Below are 13,827 nucleotides of genomic sequence, written 5' to 3'. Positions count from 1 at the left end.
CTGTGTAGAAAACATTTTAACTCGACGTTTCACTCCTCCTACTGGGAGCGTTATCAAGAGATATACTCGTCCCGAGCTTATATATGTTTTTCGCTACCCATTGTTGTGCCGGATTTGAATTTTAGCCGATAGCCGTATATGGAGAGGGTTCCTAGCACAATATAATGGCCAACGGCTATCGGCTAAAATTCAAATCCGGCACAACAATGGGTAGCGAAAAACATATATAAGCTCGGGACGAGTATAAATTCCTTCCATTCTCTTGATAACGCTCCCAGTAGGAGGAGTGAAACGTCGAGTTAAAATGTTTTCTACACAGCAATACCCGAAAACCACCAGCAACATAGATGAGAAATGACACTCCAGAATTATATTTAATTATTAATTAATTTTATTATAATATTTAATTGCTATAAAAACGGTTTCAGTGCGACGTAAGAAAAATGAGAAAAGGCACTCCAGAATTGAAAAATACGAATTCACACTCCATATTTTATTTATATTGCTATTAACACGATATCAGTGCGAGGAAAGAAAAATGCGATATGACACTCCAGAATTGTACTTTTCCTCTATCCACAATTTCAAAATGGAATAAGAAAAATACGAAATGAGTATACACAATAGAATTTTATTGCTATAAAAACGAATTCAGTGCGAGGTAAGAAAAATAAGAAATGACTTTCCAGGATTCAATTTTATTGCTATTCACACAATTTAGGTGCGATGTAAGAAAAATGCGATTGGTGCGATGCGAAACACACGATTTCAGTGCGAGGTAAGAAAAATGCGAAATGACACTCCAGAATCGAATTTTACTGCTATTTTAACACGATTTCATAGCGAGGTAAGAAAAATGCGAAATGACACTCCAGAATTGTATTTTATTCCTATAACCACAATTTCAAATATAAATAATAAAAATACGAAATGAACATACATAATAGAATTTTATTGCTATGAACACGAATTCAGTGCGAGGTAAAAAAAATGCAAAATGACAATCCAGTATTCAATTTTATTGCTATAAACACCATTTCCGTTCGAAATAATAATATTTGAAATGACACTCCAGAATTGAATTTTATTGCCTTAAATAGGTTATAGTGCGACGCGATTAAAATTCGCTATGGCACTCCAGAAGTGAATATTATTGCTTTAAATCACATTTTCAGTCCAAGGTAAGAAAGATTTGAAATGACACTCCAGAATTGTATATTAATTGTATTATTTATATTTGCTATAAAAACGGTTTCAGTGCGACGTAAAAAAAATTAAAAATGACACTCCAGAATTCAATTTTATTGCTATTCACACAATTTTAGTGCGAGGTAATAAAGCTGCGAATTTACACTCCAGAATTATTTTTACTGCTATAAAAACGGTTTCAGTGCGACGTAAGGAAAATGAGAAATGACACTCAACAAATCAATTTTATTGCTATTCACACAATTTTAGTGCGAGGTAAGAAATATGCGAATTTACACTCCAGATTTTATTTCTATTGCTATTAGGACGATATCAGTGCGATGTAAGAAAAATGCGAAAAGACACTCCAGAATTGTATTTTTTCCTATAACCACAATTTCAAATAGAAATTAGAAAAATACGAAATGAGTCGACAAAATAGAATTTTATTGCTATAAACACGAATTTAGTGCGAGGTAAAAAAAATGCATAATGACAATCCGGTATTCCATTTTTTTTGCTATAAACACCATTACAGTGCCAGATAATAATTATTCCAAATGACACTCCAGAATTGAATTTTATTGCCATAAACACCATCTAATTGCGAGGTAAGAAAAATGAGAATTTACACTCCAGAATATAATATTATCGCTATATGATCGATTTCAGTACGACGAAAGAAAAATAAGAAATGACTTTCCAGAATTCAATTTTATTGCTATTCACAAAATTTAGGTGCGATGTAAGAAAAGTGCGATCATACACTACAGAATTTAATTTTAATGCTATTAACACGATTTCAGTGCGAAGTAAGAAATATGTGAAATAACACTCCTGAATTGAATTTTAATCCTATAACCACAATTTCAAAGCGAGATAAGAAAATGCGAAATGTATCTACAGATTTCAATTTTATTTCTATAACCACGATTCAAAACGATATAAGAAAAATGCGTAATGACATTCCACAATTTATTATTATTGCTATTAACACGATTTCAGTGCGAGGTAAGAAAAATGCGAAATGACATTCCAGAATTGTATTTTATTCCTGTAGGCGCAAATTCAAATAGAAATTAGAAAATATACGAAATGAACATACAGAATAGAATTTTATTGCTATGAACACGATTTCAGTGCAAGGTAAGAAATATGTGAAATAACACTCCTGAATTGAATTTTAATCCTATAACCACAATTTCAAAGGAGATAAGAAAAATGCGAAATGTATCTACAGGATTCAATTTTATTTCTATAACCACGATTCAAAACGATATAAGAAAAATGCGTATTGACATTCCATAATTTATTTTTATTGCCATTAACACGATTTCAGTGCGAGGTAAGAAAAATGCGAAATGACACTCTAGAATCGAATTTTATTGCTATTTTAACACAATTTCATTGCGAGGTAAGAAAAATGCGAAATGACACTCCAGAATTGTATTTTATTCCTATAACCACAAATTCAAATATAAATTAGAAAAATACCAAATGAACATACAGAATAGAATTTTATTGCTGTGAACACGAATTCTCTGCGAGGTTAAAAAAATGCAAAATGACAATCAGTATGAGTATCAGTCAGACATCAGTATCAGACAATGAGTATTCAATTTTATTGCTATAAACACCATTTCAGTGCGAGATAACAAATATTCGAATTTACACTCCAGAATATAATATTATTGCTACATAATCGATATCAGTTCGACGTAAGAAAAAATAAGAAATGACTTTCCAGAATTCAATTTTATTGCTATTCACAAAATTTAGGTGCGATGTAATAAAAGTGCGATCATACACTACAGAATTTAATTTTAATGCTATTAACACGATTTCAGTGCGAAGTAAGAAATATGTGAAATAACACTCCTGAATTGAATTTTAATCCTATAACCACAATTTCAAAGCGAGATAAGAAAATGCGAAATGTATCTACAGATTTCAATTTTATTTCTATAACCACGATTCAAAACGATATAAGAAGAATGCGAAATGACATTCCACAATTTATTATTATTGCCATTAACACGATTTCAGTGCGAGGTAAGAAAAATGCGAAATGACACTCTAGAATAGAATTTTATTGCTATTTTAACACAATTTCATTGCGAGGTAAGAAAAATGCGAAATGACACTCCAGAAAATTATTTTATTCCTATAACCACAAATTCAAATATAAATTAGAAAAATACCAAATGAACATACAGAATAGAATTTTATTGCTGTGAACACGAATTCTCTGCGAGGTTAAAAAAATGCAAAATGACGATCAGAATGAGTATCAGTCAGACTATTAACACGATTTCAGTGCGAGGTAAATAAATGAAAAATGACAATCATGCATTGAATTTTATTGCGATATAAAGGTAACAGTAAGACGTAATAAAACATCGATATGACACTCCAGAATTGAATATTATTGGTTTAAATCACAATTTCAAGGCGAGGTAAGAAAAATGTGAAATGACACTCTAGAACTGAATTTAATTCTATAACAATTATTTCAAAATGGCAAAAGAAGCATGCGAACTGACACCCAAAAATTGATTTTAAATGCTATTACCACGATATCACAGCATTGTAAGAGAAAAGCGAAATGAAACTCAGAATTGAATTTTATTGCTATAACCACAATTTCAAAAATAAATAAGAAAAATACGAAATGAACATACATAATAGAATTTTATTGCTATGAACACGAATTCAGTGCGAGGTAAAAAAAATGCAAATGACAATCCAGTATTCAATTTTATTGCAATAAACACAATTTCAGTGCGATGTAAGAAAAATGCGAATAAACACTCCAGAATTATTTTTTTTTGTATTAACACGATTTCAGTGCGAGGTAATAAAAATGCGAAATGACACTCCAGAATTGAATTTTATTTCTATAAACACGAATTCAGTGCGAGGTAAAAAAAAATGCAAAATGACAATCCAGTATTGAATTTTATTGCAATAAACACGATTACGGTGCGAGGTAATAAAAATTTGAAATGACACTGCAAAATTGAATATTATTCTATTAACACATTTTCAGTGCGAGGTAAGAAAAATGTGAAATTAAACTCTAGAATTGAATTTAATTGCCTGAACCAATATTTCAAAACGACATTAGAAAAATGCGAAGTGACACACAAGAATTGAATTTTAAGGATATTACCTCGATTTCACAACTTGGTAAGAGAAAAGCTAAATGAAACTAAAGAATTGAATTTTATTTCTATGAATACTATTTAAGTGCGAGATAAAAAAAAGAAATGACACATCAGAATTGAATTTTTTGCCATCAACGCGAATTCTTTTCAAGGCAAGAAAAATGCGAAATGAAACGCCAGAATGGAATTTTATTTGCCATAAACACCATTTCATTTAGAGGTAAGAAAAATGCGATAACACTCCAGAATTGATTTTTATTGCTATAAAAACAGTTTAGAGCGACGTAAGAAAAATGCCAATTGACACTCCAGAATTGTATTTTATTCCTTTAACCACAATTTCAAAAAGAAATAAGAAAAATGCGAAATGAATCTACAGATAAGAATTTTATTGCTATAAACACGAAGTCAGAGCGATGTAAAAAAAATGCAAAATGACAATCTAGTATTCAATTTTATTGCTATGAACACCATTACAGTGCGACGTAAGAAAAATGCGAAATGACACTCCAGAATTCAAATTTATTGTTATTCACACAATTTCATTGGGAAGTACGTAAAAATTTGTGTTTACACTACAGAATTTAATTTTACTGCTATTTACACGGTTTCATTTCGAGGTAAAAAAAAATGCGAAGTGACACATCACAATTGAATATTTTTTCCATAAATACGATTTCAATGCGATGTAAAAAAATGCGAAATGACACTCCAGAATCGAATTTTATTGCTTTAAACACAATTTCAGTGCGAGGTAAGAAAAATGTGAAATTACAGTCAAGAATTGAATTTAATTGCCTGAACCAATATTTCAAAACGACATTAGAAGAATGCACAGTGACACACAAGAATTGAATTTTAATGCTTTTACCTCGATTTCACAGCTTGGGAAGAGAAAAGCGAAATGAAACTTCAGAATAGCATTTTATTGCTATAAATTCTATTTAAGTTCGAGTTAAAAAAAATGGCACATCAGAATTGAATTTTTTGCCATCAACACGAATTCAGTTCAAGGTAAGAAAAATGCGAAATAAAACACCGGAATTGAATTTTATTTGCCATACACACCATTACATTGCGAGGTAAGAAAAACGCGAATTTAAACAATTTATTCAATTTTACTGCTATAAACACCATTTCAGTTTGAGATAATGAATATTCTAAATGACACCTCAGAATTGAATTTTAGTGCCATAAACACCATCTTATTGCGAGGTAAGAAAAATGCGAATTTACATCCCAGAATCGAATAGTATTGCTATAAACACGATTTTAGTGCGACGTAAGAAAAATAAGAAATGACTTTCCAGAATTCAATTCTTATGCTATTCACACAATTAAGGTGCGATGCAAGAAAAATGCGATTTTACACTCCAGAATTTAATTTTAATGCTATTAACACGATTTCAATGCGAGGTAAATAAATGAAAAATGACATTCCAGCATTGAATTTTATTGCTATAAATAGGTTACAGTTCCAGAATTGAATATTATTGGTTTAAATCACAATTTCAAGGCGAGGTAAGAAAAATGTGAAATGACACTCTAGAACTGAATTTAATTCTATAACAATTATTTCAAAATGGCAAAAGAAGCATGCGAACTGACACCCAAAAATTGATTTTAAATGCTATTACCACGATATCACAGCATTGTAAGAGAAAAGCGAAATGAAACTCAGAATTGAATTTTATTGCTATAACCACAATTTCAAAAATAAATAAGAAAAATACGAAATGAACATACATAATAGAATTTTATTGCTATGAACACGAATTCAGTGCGAGGTAAAAAAAAATGCAAATGACAATCCAGTATTCAATTTTATTGCTATAAACACAATTTCAGTGCGAGGTAAGAAAAATGCGAATAAACACTCCAGAATTATTTTTTTTTGTATTAACACGATTTCAGTGCGAGGTAATAAAAATGCGAAATGACACTCCAGAATTGAATTTTATTTCTATAAACACGAATTCAGTGCGAGGTAAAAAAAAATGCAAAATGACAATCCGGTTTTGAATTTTATTGCAATAAACACGATTACGGTGCGAGGTAATAAAAATTTGAAATGACACTGCAAAATTGAATATTATTCTATTAACACATTTTCAGTGCGAGGTAAGAAAAATGTGAAATTAAACTCTAGAATTGAATTTAATTGCCTGAACCAATATTTCAAAACGACATTAGAAAAATGCGAAGTGACACACAAGAATTGAATTTTAAGGATATTACCTCGATTTCACAACTTGGTAAGAGAAAAGCTAAATGAAACTAAAGAATTGAATTTTATTTCTATGAATACTATTTAAGTGCGAGATAAAAAAAAGAAATGACACATCAGAATTGAATTTTTTGCCATCAACACGAATTCTTTTCAAGGCAAGAAAAATGCGAAATGAAACGCCAGAATGGAATTTTATTTGCCATAAACACCATTTCATTTAGAGGTAAGAAAAATGCGATAACACTCCAGAATTGATTTTTATTGCTATAAAAACAGTTTAGAGCGACGTAAGAAAAATGCCAATTGACACTCCAGAATTGTATTTTATTCCTTTAACCACAATTTCAAAAAGAAATAAGGAAAATGCGAAATGAATCTACAGATAAGAATTTTATTGCTATAAACACGAAGTCAGTGCGATGTAAAAAAAATGCAAAATGACAATCTAGTATTCAATTTTATTGCTATGAATACCATTACAGTGCGACGTAAGAAAAATGCGAAATGACACTCCAGAATTCAAATTTATTGTTATTCACACAATTTCATTGGGAAGTACGTAAAAATTTGTGTTTACACTACAGAATTTAATTTTACTGCTATTTACACGGTTTCATTTCGAGGTAAAAAAAAATGCGAAATGACACATCACAATTGAATATTTTTTCCATAAATACGATTTCAATGCGATGTAAAAAAATGCGAAATGACACTCCAGAATCGAATTTTATTGCTTTAAACACAATTTCAGTGCGAGGTAAGAAAAATGTGAAATTACAGTCAAGAATTGAATTTAATTGCCTGAACCAATATTTCAAAACGACATTAGAAGAATGCACAGTGACACACAAGAATTGAATTTTAATGCTTTTACCTCGATTTCACAGCTTGGGAAGAGAAAAGCGAAATGAAACTTCAGAATAGCATTTTATTGCTATAAATACTATTTAAGTTCGAGTTAAAAAAAAATGGCACATCAGAATTGAATTTTTTGCCATCAACACGAATTCAGTTCAAGGTAAGAAAAATGCGAAATAAAACACCGGAATTGAATTTTATTTGCCATACACACCATTACATTGCGAGGTAAGAAAAACGCGAATTTAAACAATTTATTCAATTTTACTGCTATAAACACCATTTCAGTTTGAGATAATGAATATTCTAAATGACACCTCAGAATTGAATTTTAGTGCCATAAACACCATCTTATTGCGAGGTAAGAAAAATGCGAATTTACATCCCAGAATCGAATAGTATTGCTATAAACACGATTTTAGTGCGACGTAAGAAAAATAAGAAATGACTTTCCAGAATTCAATTCTTATGCTATTCACACAATTAAGGTGCGATGCAAGAAAAATGCGATTTTACACTCCAGAATTTAATTTTAATGCTATTAACACGATTTCAATGCGAGGTAAATAAATGAAAAATGACATTCCAGCATTGAATTTTATTGCTATAAATAGGTTACAGTGCGACATAATTAAAATTCGATATGGCACTCCAAAAGTGAATATTATTGCTTTAAAACATATTTTCAGTCCAAGGTAAGAAAAATGTGAAATGACACCGTAGAATTGAATTTTTTTGTGATAAATACTATTTAAGTGCGAGGTAATAAAGATAAGAAATGACATATCAGAATGGAATTTTTTCCATGAACACGATTTCAGTTCAAGGTAAAAAAAAATGCGAAATGAAACATCATAATTAAATTTGTTTGCCATAAACACCATTTCATTGCGAGGTAAGAAAAATGCTAATTAACACTCCAGAATTGATTTTTATTACTATAAAAACGGTTTAAGTGCGACGTAAGAAAATGAGAAATCACACTCCAGAATTCAATTTTATTGCCATTAACACAATTTTAGTGCGAGGTAATAAAAATGCAATTTTAAACTCCAGAATCTAACTTTAATTCTAGAAACACGATATCAGTGCGAGGCAAAAAAAGGCGAAATGACACTCCAGAATTGTATTTTATTTCTATAACCACGATTTCAAAACGATATAAGAAAAATGCGAATTAATACCATAGAATTGAAATTTTATTTCTATAACCACGATTCAAAACTATATAAGAAAAATTCGAAATGATATTCCAGAATTTAATTTTATTGCTATAAACACGATTTCATTTCGAGGTAAGAAAAATGCGAATTAACACTCCAGAATTTATTTTTTTGCTATTAACACGATTTCAGTGCGAGGTAAGAAAAATGCGAAATGACACTCCAGAATTGAATTTTATATGCCATACTCACCATTTCTTGCGAGGTAAGAAAACTGAGAATTTACACTCCAGAATTGATTTTTATTGCCATAAAAACGGTTTCATTGCGACGTAAGAAAAATGAGAAATAACACTCCAGAATTCAATTTTATTGCTATTCACACAATTTTAGTGCGAGGTAAGAAAAATGCGAATTTACACTCCAGATTTTATTTTTTTGCTATTAAAACGATTTCAGTGCGAAGTAAGAAATATGTGAAATAACACTTCTGAATTGAATTTTAATCCTATAACCACAATTTCAAAACGAGATAAGAAAAATGCGAAATATATCTACAGAATTTAATTTTATTTCTATAAACACGAATTCAGTGCGAGGTAAAAAAATGCAAAATGACAATCTAGTATTCAATTTTATATATATATTTTTTTTTAATATCACGATACCATAAAATTGTCAATACCATATAAAAATGGTGTTGCTATGGGATCCCCAGTGGCAACCTTTTTGGCAGATCTCACCATGAACAAACTATTAGATACAGTGCTACCAAAGATACCTTTTAATATACCTTTCATCTATAAATTTGTTGATGACCTATATTTAGCAATACCAAATAATATACAAGATAACACTATTTTACAACATTTCAATGATTTCCATCCTAAATTGCAATTTGTAATAGAAAAATAAAAAAATAATGAACTTCCTTTTCTGGATATGATCACTAAAAGAAACTCTGATGGTTCCATAATAATAGATTGGTACAAGAAACCGCATAAAGCAGATAGATATCTAAATTTTCATTCCCACCACCCTCTAAAGCACAAAATAAATACGGCCATGGCACTCAAATTTAGAGCACTCAGTTTAAGTGATAAGATCTTCCATAAAAAAAATTTGAAAATAATTGGTAATATTTTAGAAAAAAACCACTTTCCAAAAAAATTAATCAATAACATACTCTATTCAAATAAAAAATCATCTTCACAGACTCACAATACAATAACTACAACAAATATATCAAACACAAATACAGACCAATATCGAGGAATGATTTATATAAATGGATTATCAGAACAAATTACCAAAGTATTCAAAAAAACAAATTTTAAAATAGCACATAAAAACTATAAAACCCAACATAAACTCATATATTCTAAACTTAAGTAAAATACCCCTATGCAGCTTAGAAGAAATATCATTTATTCAATTCCATGTAAAGACTGTGATAAAAATTATATAGGCCAAACACGTCAATATTTAAAAAATAGGATCTCACAACATAAAGCATCAATTAAGACCAAAATTCAAATTTGTGCATTAGCAGATCATGCAATTACAAACAGTCACTCATTTCGTTTCGAAGAGGCCAAAATTTTAGATACAGAACCAGTTTTATCAAAAAGATTATTCAAAGAAATGTACCAAATATCCAGAAATAAAAAAAGCTGCAATAAAAGAACAGACATTACTTACCGTAGCAAAATTTATCATAATTTAATAAATGACATAACCAACAAAGAAAGAAATCCAAGCAACCAAATTGTAAATAAATAAAAACAACATCAGACTTAAAGGTAAATTTTGAATATGTATTTCCATGTATTTTAATGTATAACAACTGTAAAATTGCCTGTATTTAACTAATTTTGTATCATACATTATCATTTTTATAGCCCTGAGGATGGACAAATATAATGTCCGAAACGTAGGCAAAGTTTGAAAAAATAAATAATATTTACATTTGACCCACATCTCGTGATATAAAAAAAAATATATATATATATAATAAGGGGTCGTGAAGTATAAAGTTTGAATTATTCAATTTTATTGCTATGAAAACCATTACAGTGCGAGATAATAAATATTGGAAATGACCCTCCAGAATTGAATTTTATTGCCATAAACACCATCTCATTGCGAGGTGGTATTGCTATATAAGCAATTTCAGTGCAACGTAAGAATAATGCGAAATGACACTCAAGAATTTAATATTATTTCTATGACCATGATTTCAAAACAAAATAAGAAAAATGCGAAATGGCACTACAGAATTGAGTGTTATTGCCATAAACACCATTTCTGTGCGTGGTAGGAAAAATGCGAAATGACACTCCAGATTTGAATTTTATTTTTATAAAAACGTTTTCAGTGAGAGGTATGAAAAATGCGAAATGATGCTCCAGAATTGATTTTATTACTATAAACACAATATCAGTGCGAGGTAAGAAAAATGTGAATTGAACCTCCAGAATTGAATGTTATATGAATACGATTTCAGTGCGAGTTAAAAAAAATCGAAATTGCACTCCATTATTGAATTTTTTTGTCATAAACCCGATTTTAGTGCGAGGTAAGAAAAATGCGAAAAAACACGCATGAATTGAATTTTTTTCCATGAACACAATTTCACTGCGAGGTAAGAAAAATGCGATGTGACATTCCAGAATGGACTTTTATAACTATTATCACGATTTATTTGCGAGGAAAGAATAATACTAAATGACACTCCTAAATTAATATTTTAAGTTATACTACTTAGGATAAAGTAAATTTAAAAAGTTACTTTACGTTTAAAATCAGCAAATTAAAAGGCAATCGATTTAAATATAAGAGACAATATTCACGTAAATAACCAGAGTCATTTCTATATAAACAGGAAAAAAAATCCCATCAGATTTGAATTTTATATCTATGAACACGATTTCATTGCGAGGTAAGAATAATGCGAAACGACGCTCCAGAATTTAATTTTATTGCTATTCACACAATTTTAGTGCGAGGTAAGAAAAATGCGAAATGACACTTGAATTTTGTCGCTATATAAACACAATTTCTAAGCGAGGCAATAAAAATGAGAAATGACACCCCAGAATAGAATTTTTTCGCTATAAACACGATTTCTGTTTGAGGTAAGAAAATGCGAAATGACTCTACAGAATTGAATATTATTGCTAATAACACGATTGCAGTGCGAGGTAAGAAAAATGCGAAACGATTTTCCCGAATTCAATTTTATTGCTGAAGATACAATTTCTGTGTGAGGTAAGATAAATGCGAAAAGACACGCCAGAATTGAATTTTATTTCTATACACACAATTTCAAAGCGAGATAAGAAAAATGTGAAATGACACACAGGAATTGATTTTTTTTCAATAAACATATGATATCTGTTCGAGGTAAGAAATATGCGAAATGACGCTCCAGAATTGAATTTTATTGCTATAAACACAATTTCAGTGCGAGTTAATGAAAATGCGAAATGACACTCCAGAATTGATTTTATTGCTATAAACAGTGTTTTAGTACGAGGTAAGAAAATTGCGAAATGACACAGGCAGAATTTAATTTTATTTGCTATAAACACTAATTCTGTGCGAGGTAAGAAAAATGCGAAATGACACTCCAGAATTCAATTTTATTGCTGTAAATTAAATTAAACACTATTTCAGTACCAGGTAAGGAAAATTTGAAATTACACTTTAGAAATGAAATTTAGAGCTATAAGCACGATTCCAGTACAATTGTAAAGTAAGAAAAATGCGACTTGTCACTCCAGAAATGAATTTTGTTGCTTTAAACTGGATCTCTAAAAGCCAAAAAAATTGCAATTTATACTTTATTTTTATTTTTCTCAATAAATTATGAACGAGATAATATTTTTTAATACAAATTTAAAGTGATAATTCTAGTAATTTTACCAATGTATTGATAGAGTTCGCTTATTCTTCCGAAGGTTGAGGTCAATGACCTTCAGGAGTTAAGACGTCATTTACCACTTAGGCTTATAAATTTCAATGTCCTTTCGAGGCCAGTGGTCATTGAACTTCCAGAAGGTAAAGTTCAATGACCTTCCTTTGAATGCTTGAATAGGTCAATGATCTCTCAGGAGTAGATAGGGTACTGACCTTTTGAAATTGTGATGTCAATGACCTATCTATTGCAGCGCATTTATTCCCTTAAAAGGTCAATCTTAAACGCTTGGAAAAGTCAATGACCTTTCTGGTGATTAGAGGTCATTGATCTTTTAGGATTGTAAAGGTCAATGACCTATCTGAGTGTTTTCAGTCAATGTCCTTTCGGAAGGGGGGTTTATTCATGTTTTACCAAATTAACAATAACATAAATAAGTTTTAACCATAGCATGTCAGAAGGTCATTGATATTCCTGGTGATGAGAGCTCATTTACCTTTAGGGCCTGAAGAGCAAGTTAATGTCCAAACGCAGTGTAAGTATATAGGGCTCATCAGAAAGAAAACACTTTCATAAAAGAATGTATTACAATCCTCTATACATTTACCCTTTTACACTACAGAAACAATTCTTCAATAAGTACTCTGAAACTGTCTTTTTAAATTATTTGTACTTCAAATTACTATCAACATGAATTCCAAAATATTTTATACACTCCAAAATATTATTTCTGCACTGCAGCAGATCATCATCCTTTATGCCGTGCCTAGCAGAAAACAATATCACTTGGTTTTATCATCATTTAACATTAGTTCATTGTCATCTCACCATGTTTGCATGCGTTTCATTGTAAACCTAGTGGTATCAATAGATGTTGCCACATTTTTACTTTTTGACATGATGGTTACATATCTGCATACATAACACACTTATTATTGGTAGTAATAATTTTTTTGGTAGATCGTGTATGAATATTGAGATACAGAGGAGACAGAAGGTATGGATGGAGGGAGTATTTAGTGGGGAGGGAATGTTGAAAACAGTCTTATATGGTAGAATGTTGGGTAAATGAGGGAGATGTAGGAAGAGAATGGGATTTTAGATGGACTGAAAGTGAGGAGGCTTTATTTTGAATTGAAGAGAGAAGTCTATAAGGGGAGGGGAGACTGCCAGAATGCTTTGTGAAGCTCCATACAAATTTACCTTAATTGATAGGATACTTTTATAATAATAATAATAATATTAGCCCTTTGTCTCTACCAATGAACCTATTGCAGACACAATTAACTTATGTGGAATATC

Source organism: Ischnura elegans, chromosome 5 (assembly GCF_921293095.1).
Source record: "Ischnura elegans chromosome 5, ioIscEleg1.1, whole genome shotgun sequence".
Taxonomy (NCBI): Eukaryota; Metazoa; Arthropoda; class Insecta; order Odonata; family Coenagrionidae; genus Ischnura; species Ischnura elegans.
This window is presented reverse-complemented; position numbering follows the sequence as displayed.